At 55.9% G+C, this 14,905-nt stretch overlaps 2 protein-coding genes across 3 annotated transcripts in view; one reads left to right on the top strand and one right to left on the bottom strand.

The window, feature by feature from the left end:
- The window catches only part of RSPH14 (radial spoke head 14 homolog), an 80,656-nt gene that overhangs the window by 5,209 nt on the left and 60,542 nt on the right, over nucleotides 1–14,905 (bottom strand). The window lies entirely within an intron of this gene.
- GNAZ (G protein subunit alpha z) overlaps nucleotides 6,431–14,905 on the top strand; it is a 53,833-nt gene continuing 45,358 nt past the window's right edge. Inside the window, exon 1 of the mRNA XM_043557908.1 lies at nucleotides 6,431–6,627. The gene's annotated coding sequence lies outside the window, so the exon portion shown is untranslated. The remainder of the gene's footprint in view (nucleotides 6,628–14,905) is intronic.

Here is a 14,905-nt window from a genome sequence, read left to right as displayed (position 1 = left end):
GAAACCTCTCTAAGCTGCTGGAAACCCCAGACCAGTCTGGCCAGCCCTTGGGGAAAGGGAAAAGAGCTTGCAATCAAGTCTGAGGTAGAAGCTAACAGGCTGGCATCTTATATACAAAAAGAGCTGTGCCTCCAACCCAAGATGACAGGAAGTCCATGGACTCTGGCCAAGGATGTCTAAAAAAGCCCCCTCAGAAAGGGGAACTCCACATGGCAGCATGGCTGGGGCGCTGGGGCTGGAAGAAGTGGTGTGGTGAGCCTCCCCAAGGATGGACTCCACTTCCCTCCTTCCAGCTAGCTCCTCCTCCCTCCGGCAGATGTCTGGAGGGGAACCTGGAACCAGCCCGGGCGGCACCCCCAAGGGGCCTAACTCCCATGTGCCCAGAATTGCTCCCATAGCAGCCATTACTGGGAAGTGAGCAGGGCACTGACGGAAGGGCAGCCCACACTCTTCCCAGCCCACCTCCCAGCCCTCTTCCTGGCCTCCCCAGTGGCCCACACCACCCACCAAGAAGCCATATATAGCCCCCATGGAGGTGGCCACCAGCAACACCTCTCTCTTCCGCCTCCCCGGCTAAACCCTCTAATTTGCTCTAGAGAGACAAATAAACAGGTTAATTAGCCGAAAGGTCTCTAAGTGCCAATTAGCACCAGGGATTTCCTCTTTGAAGACATCACCCCAGCCTTCCTCCCTCACTTCCTGAGGATGTCAAATGGCAGGTGCCCCCAGGGTGAGGGGGCGGAGAGGCACAGATGCGTGTCCAGTGGCTCCCAGTTCCCCGGCCAGGTTCTCACTGGGGTGTCATGGTGGAAGAAGTAGGTCTGCCCTATTTGTTCTCAGGGCATTCATGACACAGGAAAAGCAGTTTCCCATTGCTTTAAGAGGACTAGGCTTTTTGGGGTGCCTGGGTGGTTCAGTTGGTTAACTTTCCAACTCTTGATTTCAGTTCAGGTCATGGTCTCACAGTTCGTGAGATGGAGCCCCGGTTCGGGCTCTGTGCTGACAGTACGGAGTCTGCTTGAGATTCTCTCTCTCGACCCCTCCCCCACTTGCATGTATGCTCTCTCTCAAAATAAATACACTTTTTTTTTTTTTAAAGAGTACTAGGCTTTTTAAGATTTAATACACACGGATTTCCAAAAGTGCCTAGCTTGGACTCCTAAATATGTCCAGCTGTGTGACTTTAGACAAGTTACTTAACTTCTCTGAGCCTGGTTTCCTCATTATTGAAACCAGCCTAGCTGGCAAGGAGTTGTGCAATGCCAATGGGTAGTGGGTGGGAACATGCTCTCTGTAAGGGACTATCATCATAAGCCCAAAACATCTGGGCCTAGCATAATAAGGGACTCCACCATCACTGAGATCCACTAGAGGAGTGTGATACAAAAACAAAAGCTGCACAGTCCCTGCCCTGCAGGAACACAGCCTCTGTCTCTCCCCTTCAGCCTCACCCTCCCCATCAGGGCACTGCCAGACCACACACCTGGCCTGCTCCAGGTCCATTTCCCACCTGTCATTTCCCAGGCATCTGCCCACAGGATCCCTACCTGCTCCAGCCCTGGCTCCAACTCAGACACAACGTGACCTAGACAGCCCCTTCCTAGCTCACCATGGGGAGGTAACATTCGATATTTCAAGGATTTGGCTGGCTGGAAAGATTTTGCATAGAGGAAGAAAGTTCCTAGCTGGGGGACACCCAAGCAAAGGGCTGGGGATGAGGAATTTGTGCATCATCCCAATTTCGGGCCTGACTGGGGCCTCACTTGCACCTAGGCTTTCCAGGGACCCTCTCCTCCCAAAGGTGTTGTTGGGCACAGGCGGGGGCCGGGGGGGAGGGGGAAGGGCAGAGGAAGACAGTCCAAGTCCAACTGTTGGAGGTGATCACCTCCACTGCTCCCTCCCTTGGTGAGGAAACCAAGGCCCAGAGTGGTAACTCAAGTGCCCAAGATCACACAGCAGACAGGGGCAAAGCCAGGGCCCCAGGCATTTGTTTTGGGCTTCTGCTCCTAGAAATGCTGAGCACTGGGACCCCAGTTCATTCTGAGACAGAGGGAGAAGATTAAAAATAAAACGCGTGCCGGGTGTGTCTCTCTCTGCTCGTTCACTTTGCTTTTCAGCTAAAAGGAGAGTTGCAGGCCTGGCTATTTATAACTAACCCAGATCTGCAAAGGCTTGTTCAAGTTGGGGCTGGGGGGTTGCACAGACCCCAAGGAAATAAACTGGAGAAACCCACTCAGCCCCGCCACAGCCTGAGAGTCAGCCAGAGGGGCTTGGGAGAGCAGGTCAAGCCGGGAGAAGAGTCAGACAGGAGGGTGCTGTTGCCTGCATCCAGAGACAAGCAAGATGCCACCACCCCCATCTTCGGGTAGTGGGGAGACCAATGGCACAATCTGCCCGGGACCAGTCATGACGAGACAGGTTCATACTCGCATAGATGAGGAGTTCCAGCGTCCTAGGCACTCTGGGCATGCAGGAAGGTAGGCCCAGGGGAGCTGGGCCTCATGGGGCAGAAGGGCAAAGGCACGAGGCATGGGTGTATTTGGGGAGGGCCCCCGGTCTGGCATGGCTGGTGTGCCAGGACGGATTCAGTGACTGATGAGCCAGAAAGCTCCACCAGTTGCTCTGGAACTGAAGGGACATGATGCCCAGGCACGGAATGCTCTGTGACTGAGTTTTGGTCATTTTCTGGAGATAGGTTGATACCACTTGGAGAGGCCACTCCTCAGCCATCTGTCCCTGCAGGATTGGTGAAGTCCAAGGCTTAATCACTAGGGCCCCCTTCCTCTTTTCACCACAGAGCCCCAAGCTGTTAACTCTTGGTCCTGTTTTCCTGGCTAGGAAGGACTGAGGATGGGGTACCAGCCCCAGCCCCCAGGGCATCTGCACCTCAGGGGGACCCACCTGTCCAGTGTTAGCCTCATGTGGCCCCCATGCCTTGAACTGCTGGCACACTGACCCCCAACTGTGCCCACCTTTGTTCATGAGGACACATCCCTGTCCTTAGCTTACTGGGCCTCTCAATAGCATATGATGTGGCTGACCCCATCTTACCTCTCAAGACACTCTTCCTGAGGCTCCAGGACCCTCTACTTGCTGGTTTCCCGGCTACCTCTCCCACTGGTCCTTCATGTGCTTAGCAAGCACCACCCTTCCTCCAGCACCTCTTCTCATGGGGGCCTCTTCCTTGGCCCCCACCCTCCCCACTCTGCCCCCCCTGCCAGGGCCAGCTCTTTGTCATGGCTGCAGCCACCACATGGCCCTCTCCTGACACACTCTGTCGCTCAGTGATCCTGCAGCCCTATGCTGAACTCAGCTTCATGCAGAATCTCTGCTTTCTTATTTTCTCTGGGATGAATAGTTGACATTTTTGTTATTTGATTCTGCATATTAAGACAACCGACACCATCTCGGGTGCCTGGGTGGCTCAGTCAGTTAAGCGTCTCTTGGTTTCGGTTCAGATCATGATCTCAGGGTCATAGGATTGAGCCTCACATCAGGCTCCACGCTGGGTGTGGAGCCTGCTTGAGATTTCTCTCTCTCTCCCTCTACTACTTGTTCTCTCTCTCTCTCTCTCTCTCTCTCTCTCTCTCTCTCTCTCAAAAAAAAAAAATGGGGGCACCTGGGTGGCTCAGTAGGTTGAGCATCTGGCTCTTGGCTTCAGCTCAGGTTATGATGTCACGGTTTGTGGGTTCGAGCCCCACACCTGGCCCTGCACTGACAGTGAGGAGCCTGATTGGGATTCTTTCTCTCCCTCTCTCTCAGCCCTTCCCCTGCTCATGCTCTCTCTTTCTCTCTCAAAATAAATAAATACACTTAAAACAATTTTTTAAAAAAATAAAGACATTAAAAGCTAGAGGCACCTGGGTGGCACAATTGAGGGTCCGACTCTTAATTTCAGTTCAGTCATGATCCCAGGGTCATGGGATCGAGCCCTGCATTGGGCTTTATGCTGAGCATGGAGCCTACTTAAGATTCCCCCCCTCTCTCTGCCCCTCTCCCCAACTCATGCTCTTTCTAAAATAAAATAAATGAATAAACAAAAATTAAAAATTAAAATAAAATAAAAAGCTAATCTTAAAACTCTCCGGTGGTTCTTAGGTCAACATCCCCAACCTTGCATAAGGGCCACTGGCCCGGTTCGACTGTCCCCAGCTCCACTCCAGCTTTGTATTCTGGCACCCACACCTGCTTGCTGGCTCCAGCCATGCTGGTCTCCCATGGGTTCCTCCAATCATCATAGCTCCTTCACATCCAGCACATCCCCCACCTTGGAACATGCTTCTCTCCTGTCCCAGGTCACAGGCCACCTCCATTCTGCTGTCCCAGTGCCCAGTTCTCCCCCTGCATGTGTGCCCAGGGTTCTGGGGAGGGCTCTCCTCCGTGAGGCAAGAGGAATGGTGGATTACTGCCCCACAGACAGGAAGGTCCACAGGCAGGGTCGGGCCTATCTAAATCCTAGAACTGTGTCTGTGCAGAGGAGGTCATCAACAAATAATTGCTGTATGAAGGATTACAATCATTAGTGGCCCCTAGGGTCAGGTGAGGGAGGTAGCAGCCAGCTCCACTGGGCTGCTTCATGGGCTAGCTCCGATCTCATGTCCGGACTGCTGTAGAGGGTCATCTACACTAACATCTAGTTTGCCTCTGCAAACAGCTCAATTCTGACCCCAGTCCTACAACAGAAACTGCCCTCACCCATCTCTAAACATGTGCCTACGTGCACTTCCCCTCAGAATCACTAAGGACAGTCTATTAGTGTCCCCTTTGACAGAAAAGGAAACTGAGGCTCATCCAGGTGAAATAACTCACCCAAGGGTGTACAGGCAACAGAGCTGGGTCTGTGCTTCACCCTCACCTCCTCTCACCTCTGATCCACATCAGGGCAGGGCCTGTGCCAATCGTCTTCCTGGTATCACATCCATTGGCCTCTGAGTGGTCCTGTGGGCAGGGGCCCAGCCTGATCCAGGCTGGGGGTTTGAGGGCATGCACCCAGAGGAGCCCCACAATTGTGGCCACCTTTAGTTCTCACTGACCACCTCCAGCCAGCGCTGTGCCAGGTCTAGGTTCACCTCGGGATGCCCATCACCAACATCTGTCCTGTCCCTGAGAGTCTGGGCAAATTCATCACAGGTGGGCATGTCATGTCACAGGATATGTAGTCCAACAGTCTCCATCTCAAAAAGCAGAGGAAACATTCCCAGAAAGGTTATGGGATAATGTTGCAATGCTACAGCATCCAGCCTGCAGAATGGGACCCCCGCCCCTGCCTTCAAACCACAAACCTGGACTGGGATGACCACCCAATCCGCCCTTGCCAATGATCAATTCCAGTGCTCCTGCCAGGTGTTGGGTGATCCTTGCAATGTGACCATGAGGGTGTAAATTGATAAGGAAGGTGTTCCTAGGACAATCTGCATTTCACCAGGGATGCTCTAGAATACACTAAGCTTCAAGTTACAATGATGGAAAAGACAAGGAGTGGCATTAATATCTTGGTTCTCTGGCCCAAGTCTTTTAAGCACAGGAGTGAGGGACTCCTGGCGTTGAGGCCCACAGATGGGCCTCCCCGGAAATTGAAAGAATTTGGCAGACTGGCTCAGGTACATTTTGCTGCCGGTTGGATGCCTTCTACCTTCCACAAGCTTCTAAAAGGCGGCGGGGGTCCTGGCCTTAACTGAGCTGGCTGGCTCCCTCCTGCCTCTCTGATCTAAGGGACATATCCTGGACCCTTCCTCCTCTCCTCCTTTTCCAGGCAACCTTCTATGGCCAGGATTGCCAGGGACCCTTTAAAAAGCCCCTTCACGCTGGGGTAGCAAGCAGCAAAGATGACTAATGTCCCTCCCATCGCTGCACTAACCTCATTGGTGTAAACCTTTAGGGTTTGAATAGCCTCATAGCCTTGCACACATTCCAGCGGTTGGTCGCGACAATTCAGGGAAGCAGGTGCCACTAGCCCCACTTTGCAAAACAGACTCAGAGAGGTCAGTTGGTTGCCCAAGGTGGCGGAGTTTAGTGCCAAGCTAGGTTCGAATACAAACTGGGGGAGGCGAGCGGGGGCCCGGGCCTTCCGCCACTCTTAAGCTCTGTCTCTGGCTCTTTGAGAAGCAGTCCTGCTAGCTCGGAGCCGTGCCTTCGCGCAACCAGGTCCCGGGGACGCCTGTGCGGGCAGCGCCAGCTCGTGCGGGACTGCGGCGCGCGCGGAGCCGTGGCTCCACCCCTGCCCGTTGCCATTGGGCCTCATATGCATCGGTCAGCCGCTCTTGCCCAATGGGAAGAGAGCCGGCGCTCGTGGCGGGGCGGTGGCGCCCAGCGCGTGGTCACCGGCGGGCGCGCGGCACCCCCGCCCGCGGTTGGCCTGGCAACGCGCTGCGCTCGCGGCTCCGCCCCCTGCCGGCGGCAGCGCTGCGCGGGGCGGGCGGACCCGCGGGCGGGCGGCGGGCGGCGCGGGAGAGCGGGCGGAGGGAGCCTAGCCGGCCGGAGGGTGTGCGCCGCCCGCGGTCCGGTCACGTCCCCGCGCGGGTGCCGCCGCCCGCGTAGTGCGGAACGAGGGCGCCGCGGCCCGCGCTCGCCGCCCCGCCCCGCCCCACCCGGAGCAGCTCGGCCGATGCACCGTGCGGCGGCCCGGAGGTGAGTGAGCGGACCCGCGGCCGGGGCACACGCTGAACCTCGGGGGGCCGGGGACGCGACTGGGGCGTCCACCCCACCCCCACCCGGGGCCCCACCCGGGCCTTTGTGCTAGGGATCCGCCTGGGCGGGGGGCGCCGGGGAGCAGCGAAAGGGATGCCCGGCCGGGGTGGGGGGGACCAGGGTGGGGATGCCTGCGAGGTGGACAGGGGGAGACCACGGGCCGGGCAGGTGCTGGGAAGGGGCGCCACTGGGCCGAGGAGCCGGCAGGAGGGGGTGGCCGCGGGCCCGGGAGGTGGGCAAGGGCTGCCGGGGATGCCGCGTCGCCCCCCCCCCCCAAAAAAAAAAGCCGCCCGCGCGGAGCCGGGGACAGGAGACCTGCCGGAGAGGCGCTGAGGCGGGGTCTCCCTCCCAGGGGAGCGGGGAGGAGGCGACCCCGGGCCGCAGGAGCGCCGACCTGTGGCCTTGGCTGAAACGAAGGAGAGGGCCCCGGAGGCCTGGGCCCGGGGCCGAGTGGCTCGCAGTTTTCCGTCACCGGTCTTGCAGAGAGCAGGTTCTTTTGGAAGCATTTAGAGCAAGAGATGAGTATCGACCTGCTGCGATTGTGATATGTTCCTGGCTCAATATTTTTTTCCCTTAAAAGGTGGTGGGGGTGTTGGGGTGTTTGGGGGGGAGGGGTGTGAGGGCCTCGGGGCTGGGGCTCCGTATCCTGCGGGAGATCCACCGGGGCTCTGCCTGCAGGGCGGTGCTGAGCCTGCCTTGGTGATGATGGCAGGACTCCGCCTAGGCCGAGAATTGAGGATCTCTGTTACAAGAGAGAAGAAGGCAGTTCGGAGACCAGGGTTCCCTAGAGTCCCTGTCTCAGGATGGAGGGACCCGCCTGGTAGGCGAGGTCTGCCTGTTTTGGTGAGGCATCCCAGCCCCCGATGGACTCCCTTCTGCCCAAGTGATTTCCCTGCTCTGGGGAGTGAGTCCTGCTGCCTTGGGCTCTGTCTAGAGGCGGCTCCTTGGCCAAATTCGATTAAACAAATATTTACTGAGCATTTGCTCCCCCAGAGCCTGGCGGTGAGGTAGGAGTGGACTAGGCCTGCCCTCCTGAGACCGATGCACCACCCCACAGGGGAGAAATGTCTCCCAACCCTGAGTGTGGGTGCCAGGGCCTCTGGAGGGACCTTAGAGGTGAGGTCTGGGCTGGGGTCAGATGGGCCTGTGGGCAAAGTGACATTTGAACTGGAGCTTGAAGGACATGAGCACATATGGGGTGGGCATTGTGGGCAGAGGGAAGAAAGTGGAACAAACCATAGAGAGGGCACTCAGGCAGTTGGGTCTGGAAGGAGCACAGGATGTGCTTGGGAAGACATAGGTGGTGTGGCGGGAAAGGTGGATGAGAGGTGCACAGGAGCTAAAGGAGCTGGGGAAATGGAACATCCCACTGCTTGTTAGTTGTGGCTATTCCAGGTAGGCCACAGTTTCTTTATCTGTAAAAGGGAGTAGCTCTGTGACCTAGGAGCTGGGGTGGGCTTGGGGAAGAGCTTGAAAGACTCTGGGGTCTCCTTGCAGCCTAGACTGCCCTTCCAGGCACCTTGTCTCATGGGCAAGGCCAGGGTACTGGGTCACCAACAGCCTGGCCCCCTTCCTAGCCAGGATGGAGAATGATATTTAGTTGGAGACTCTGCCCCTTTGGGGCGTGGATGTTTGTGAACTGTAACAGGGAGGCTTGGGAGTCTCCATTTAGGGGCTGATTGAATGGGAAGACCTGGCCATGTTCAGATGAAGTGGTGTGCCTTCAACGTTCCTCGTGCTCCAGGGACAAGACACTGGCATTTGGTTTAAAACTCTTGTGTGTCCCTCTAACAGACGTTGATTTTCTGAGACAGGAGGCAAATAAGACATAGTCCCTCCTCCTTGGAAGGCCAGTGTCACTTTCTGCCCTAGATCTGCTCACTTGCTCATACCCGGGGATGCTTTCGCTCTCCCTCTGAAGGGGCTCTTTGTTACTCATGTATGTGGCATTCCCCCCCCCCCAAACTCCTAACACACACTCACTTTCAGCTTTTGGCTGAAGCCCATGTTGCTGCAGTGAGAGCAGGGCCTGCCTGCCCTCATAGGGATGCAAATTATGCCAAGAGGGATAGAACCAGTTCACTTTTGTGCCTGTTGCCAGGCCACATTCTGACTCTGGCAGGAGTCTGTGGGATGCTAGATTTGGGATATGGAATGGATTCTTCTCTCTGTGCCCAACCTCTCAGCTCTTTTGTTTTGTGGAGTCTCAGGAATTCCTTGGTCCAGATCTCAGAAGCTTCTAGGATGATTTCAGGAACTTCTGGGTAACCAGGTGGACTTGGCAAGATCCCCTGTAAGAGGCCCCTGCCTAGAGCCCCTGTAAGAGGCCATTGGGATGGACGACTGAATGGTGGGAGGGCTGGCCTGAGACTCGGGGTGTGGCCTGAACAGCGTGTTTTTCTGTGTGTTTTTCTCATGCGTACATACATGTGATGGCAGTGTGTGCCGTGCCTTCCGTCCCTGGATGTGAGGATGAGGCAGCCCTATCCTGTCTCTTGCTAGCACTCGGAAGACCTAAAATGCTGTGTGGGTATAGGATGTTCTCACTGCTGCTGACCATGGCTGGGCTTGCAAGAACTCTGGAAGAAGATTAGTATACTGCTCTCCCACAACCCCAGGAAGGAAACCTGGGGTAACTGAGCCTCCAGACACAGGCCTGCAGGCGCTGTGGTTGGCAGGAAAGAGGGCAAAAGGAAATGGATAGGGGCATCATGGCAAATGCTGAGGATCAGCCCCAGAGCAGTGGCCGGACAGCTTAGGCAGACCGGGGATTGACGTGGAAAGGCCCAGATGCCCCAAAGCAGGTTCGGGGGGCCCTCCAGTTGAGGCCTCCAAAGACCTGGGTCAGGCCCTGGCCCTATCACCCCTGGCCCAACCCTGTGCTGACTGAGCTTCTTTGTCTTCATCCATGAACAGAGCCAAGAGTTCCCTGCCCTGTCCCTGCACCTATCCCTGCATGGGACCTCCCTGTGTGTCTGGCCCCGTACACGCATCCACACTGGCAGGGAAGATGCTCGCGGTAGTGAACTGACAGGGACTAACCACAGGGACTATCTGATGGCTCCTGGAGCACATGGGAGATGTCAGCCCTCCGTACAGAGCCCGAGGAAACAGAAATGGTTCGCACATTCATTCATTCCTTTGGCTAATATTTACCAGAACCTGCCGAGTACTAGGCACTGTGCCAGGCACAGGGATATGGCAAGGAGCAGGACAGATGCAGCGTCTGCTCTCATGGTGCTCACAGTAGTCTCAGAGAGGCTGACACAACACCTGGGTAACTGAATGCCAGGTAAGGTAGGTGCTGTGAAGAGAACCAAATTAAATGGGAGGGGGATGGGAGAGGGTCAGGGGGTCCCTTTGCATGGAGGGGCCATTGGTACAGTGCCATGGAGAGTGACGGGTGAGTCATGACTGACAAGGAAGAGCACCAGGAAAGAGGGTGGCAGGTGCATAGGCACTGAGGCTGACCCACTTCTGCTGCTGGAGGCCTCACCAGAAAGCCAGGTAGCCAGAGCCCAGTAGGGTAGGGTGGTTTACGGAGGAGGTCAGGCAGGCCCCAGTGAGGCAGGAAGAGGAGAGAAAGCTTGGAGAAGAGGAGATACTCAAACTAATTCTGCTGTTAAAAGACCTGTGTGGTTGATGGACATGGGGGCAAGATGGGGGGGGGGGGGGGAGGGGGGCGTGAGGGGCTGTTACAGCAGTCAGGGGCAGGAGGCTGCTGACCCAGTGCAGTGGGAGCAGTAGGGGTCATGAGAAGTGGTTGGATGGGGTTTATTTTAAAGAGGACCTAATGATGGACGGGAAGCATGGACAGCTGGAGGGATGGCAGTGGCATTGGCAGAGAAGGAAGATGCGGACTCCTTCATGAGAGGTAGGAAATTGGAAATTAGGTTAGACCTGGTAGACATGGACACATGTGGCGGTCAGAGGGGCGAACGAGGCTGGGGGTAGAAACCTGGAGTCCTTGGCACCAGGTGTATGGGAAGCCAGGGACTGGCCAAGGTCACTTGAGGATCAAGGGTAGGTGGGACCAGAGGGGCTGGGTCAGGCCTCAGGGCCTTCACCTCTCAGAGCATGAGCCGAGAAGGAGCTTCCAGAAAAGAGATTGAGAAGGATTGACCAGCAAGTGAGGTGGGAGCACAATCATGATGGCCACGTGGAGTGGAGTGGAGTGGCCATGTGGAGTGGAGGAAGACTGTGGAAGAGGGTGTTCTCAGGAGAGCGGGGCCTCTGAGGCAAACCCTGAGGTATGCGTGGAGTGTATGGGGACTGAGCAACAGGGGTAGGACCAGCTATATGATTTGTGGGCCCTTGGTAAAAGTTATTAAACATTTCAAGACAGTAGAGCATTACACGAGGCATGGGTCCCTGACTGACTGCCCAAGTGCTTGCCCATGAAGCCTGGTTATGGCACTGGGAGGGCAGTTCCACGGGCCTGCCACCATGTTCCCCCTTCTCCCTTGGGCAGTTGGGCACACGGGCTGTGTTTGGCACTTGGGGCCACTAGGGTCAGTCGGAGCCAGCCTGTAAGCCTCACTCTGGCCTCCTGTGAGTGTTGCTTCCTCCCCCTCTGTCCCTTAACCTCAGGAGGGAGGCACGGTTCAAGGGCTGAGGGCTGGGCAGTCCTGTTGGCACGCACTTGGCTTCATACAACAATGGCTTCCTTGAGTTCATCCCTTTTCCAAAGGAACCTGGTATATCACAGAGTTTTGAGTTATTTGCTTCTAAATTAAGGTATAACTCTCTTTTAGAGACATCCCTGAAGAATCCATCAAAAAGTGCTAAGAAGCGAGACTGTTAAAAACCACGGTACAGGGAGAGGCCTTACAAACAGTGTCAAGCCCGGCATTCCTTCCAGCAGCCTCTAGCCAGAAACACACCCTTCCCCGAGGGTTTGTCCAGGCCGGCTGTGCCTCTCCTGGCTGTGCAGACAGTGGTCAGAGCAAACGTTTCAGAAAGAGACCCTGCCCCAACTGAATAGCCCTCCCCAACCTCTGGAATGGAGAGCTTTGCAGGCAGGGTTCCAGGATCCGAGCCCTGACACCCTCAGCAAGGCTCTATGCCCCTGTGAGCCAGGGAGGTCAAGGTTGTGGTGATGGAGCAGAGGACAGTAGGCTCAGTTATGCACATTTCCCCCAGAGCCCAGACACAGGCATTCACGAGGACAGCAGCAGAACCTGCTGTGGATTACAGTGAGCTAGTGCCTTCGAAGGGCAGAGGCTCACTTTATCTTTCCACTACCAACTCCTCCAAGAAGGGGCTGATTTTTACCTCAGTTTTGTCCTCATAGTCAAGGAGACTGAGACGTGGGAAGATGGGGTGGCTTTCCCAAGTGGGTAATTGCCTCTATTTCTCCCCTTAGCACTCATCACAATATAACCTATTACCTGTTTTATTTATTTTATATACTATCTCTCTCCTGGATCTGAATGTAAGCTCTGTAAGGTCAAGACCTTCATCGGCTGTTTGCCACTGAGAATCCAGCCCCAGAGCCTGGCCTGGCCATAGTAGGGCCTCAAGAAATGGCTGTTCAAGGGGGAAATGAATACTGGCAAGTGGTCAGGGCTAACATGATCTTTTGAGCCACGTTCATGCAGAGGGCTGGGCTTCCTAGTGGCTATAGTCCTCACACTGGAGAACCAGTGCTCCAGCTCAACCCTCTGATCCCAAGAGGTTGTGCCTTTGGATCCCAAGAGGTGTGTCTTTGGCCTTAAGGTTTGGCCAACAAACTTAAATCACCTATAGGTGGACACCACTGGCTGTGCACCAGTGAGGCCCGACTGTGGTTTGCTCACAAGCCAAGGCAGGTGAGTGCCTCACTTCTCATGCTGCCATTATAGGCATGGGTCCCTGCCACTGGAAATCAGATGCCTCAGTTTGACACCTGGCCCCTCAGTGACATGGTATGACCTGGTAAGTCCTTGGTCAGACGTAGAGGTTTCATATGGTCATGACAAATAGGGGCATGTCCATAGGAAACTGTTGTAAGAGAGCAAGACTAGATCCTGGTGGTAGGAAAGGAACACAGTGTCTGCAGTGACCATGTGATGGCTGAATGGCCTTTCTATGGCCTGTGCCCCAAGACCAGCTCAGCAGAGCCGCTTGGTGCAGGGGGGAAAGCACTGGAGAGGAAATCAGGAGACCTGGGTTCTAGTCCCAGCTCTGCCTGTAATGCTGACGCTGGGGAAGCCTCTTCACTGTCTGGGTCTAGTGTCCTCACCTTTAAATTGGCCTTGGTCAAGGGTATAGATAGTTTTCATTTCTTGTACCAACTCTGGAGTGACTGTCCAAAGCACAGAGTGTTGAGAAGGATTCTGGGGCTATGTTATGACTCAGAGGGAAAGTGGTCATGGTTGACGAGTGATGTCCACGGTGGGTATTGGAGGGAGGATTTAGACTCAGATGTGTTTGCCAAGGACTGGCTGACCCCGCCCACTACACCCTCACTCTTGCCTAGAAGCTTCAGCTCATCCTTCATCTCTCCTTCATCTCTCCCTTCTCCCGGACACCGACTCTGACCCCCCCAGATGAGGTGAGGACTCGTCTCCTCTTCAGTGCTTCCTCCACCAGCCTCCTGAGTCTAACAGGCAACCCAGGACCCTACGCATGTCTCTTCCCATGGCAGCCTCTTTCTGTACCCTGAATGAATGAATGAATGAGCAATTTAGTGAGCCTCATGCTGAGCTCCAAGAAGGCTGCCTGGAATTAGGAGACTGGGTGACCACAGAAACGGTGTTGTAGTGGTGGGGACAGTGCAGGAGGAAGAGGTGAGTGACAAGGGAGGGCTATGAGAAGGTCCTGTGGGGCCCGGTTGTCCTGTCTGACCTCAGCCACAGGGCAGCTCACCAAGGTGAACATGGGAAACTGCTCCAAACTGCCCAAAGGGACTTCCAAAGACCCTCCTTGACCATGGGTTGGAGTACTTGACACCTGCAGCCTTCACCCTGCAGGAGGTCCCGGTGACCTGAGCTGGTGGTGCCACACCTCCACTCCCCCTGGCCACCATGTCAGCAAGCAACCCTGCCCACCCCTTTTGCTGTGACCCAAGCAGTGACAGCTGTGTGCAGCCTCAGGCCTGCACCACGTGTCCCCTCTTGCTTCCTATGGCCCCATGGAGTAACCACCAGGACCAGCCAGCCAGCCTCCACATCAGCACATGTGGGGTGCGGTGGCCCTGTCCCCAGGCTGGGCTTTCCTCCAGCATGGTCACCCCCCCCCTCACCCACTCTGTTACCTCTGATATGCTGTGCAAACATATTTCTCGATAAAATGCTGGGAAGAAAAATAATTAGAGTGTTGCCTCCATTATCCAATTTTTGATTAATCAAACTCTCTTTGTCCTCGGCCAAAATCTATTCATTTCCCTTAAACACTGGGCCAGTGCCAGGCATTGATTTCCTCTATGATAACACCATGCACGTATGCACGCACATCCCCAGCCCTGCCGCACCTCATGGCAGGGAAGAGGGCGCAAAAACACTGACAGTGCTGTCTGAGGCCCCAACCCCACCCGCCTCCTCCAGGAAGCCCCACAGCCACACTGCACCCACCATCCCTGCCCTAGCTCCTCCAGCTCCTCAACTGGGCTCGGTTCCTACATGGCCTGAGTTTCTGGGTGTGTTCGTCTTGTCTTGCTGGCTGTTCTGGGGCTCTCCTGGAGCGGGCGAGGGGTGGAAGACCGGTGTGGAGGGGGTGTGGGGGTATGGCCACTGTGGCTGTTGAGGACTGGGGCAGAGGAAGAGCTGCAACCCCAGGCTGTGTTCTGTCACTGGCACGGAAAGGCTGGAGCTGGGTGGGGAGGCCAAGGGTGAGGACCAGGGTTTGTGAAGGGGCCTCAGGGCCTTGAGGGAGGGATGGAGTTGGGGTGGGGGCAAGTTTCCGGTGGCAGCAACGGAAGCCCAGTTCTGATGGGCTTACCAGATGAAGGGACATCTGGGCTGAGGGCTCAGAGGCAGAGCAGTATCAGGGTTGGCCAAGACTAGGTGGGAGGTGGCCACACATCTACCGTGTCCATCTGGGGGAAGCCCAGGGCCTTTCCAGAAGACTTCCCAGAAGTCCCTGGCTGTCCCCTCCCTGTGATGAGTTGGCCCCTCCCTCATTCAGTACAAAGGGCTGGGGTGGATTTATTAGCACCTGCTTCCTGCTGGGTACTCCTGGGCCTGTAGGACACATCATTGGCACACAGACCAACATCCCTGCCCTGCGAAGCCAGCAT

This window comes from Prionailurus bengalensis, chromosome D3 (assembly GCF_016509475.1).
Source record: "Prionailurus bengalensis isolate Pbe53 chromosome D3, Fcat_Pben_1.1_paternal_pri, whole genome shotgun sequence".
Lineage (NCBI taxonomy): Eukaryota > Metazoa > Chordata > Mammalia > Carnivora > Felidae > Prionailurus > Prionailurus bengalensis.
The sequence above is the reverse complement of the archived record's forward strand: the minus strand, read 5'-3'. Positions and strand labels throughout refer to the sequence as shown.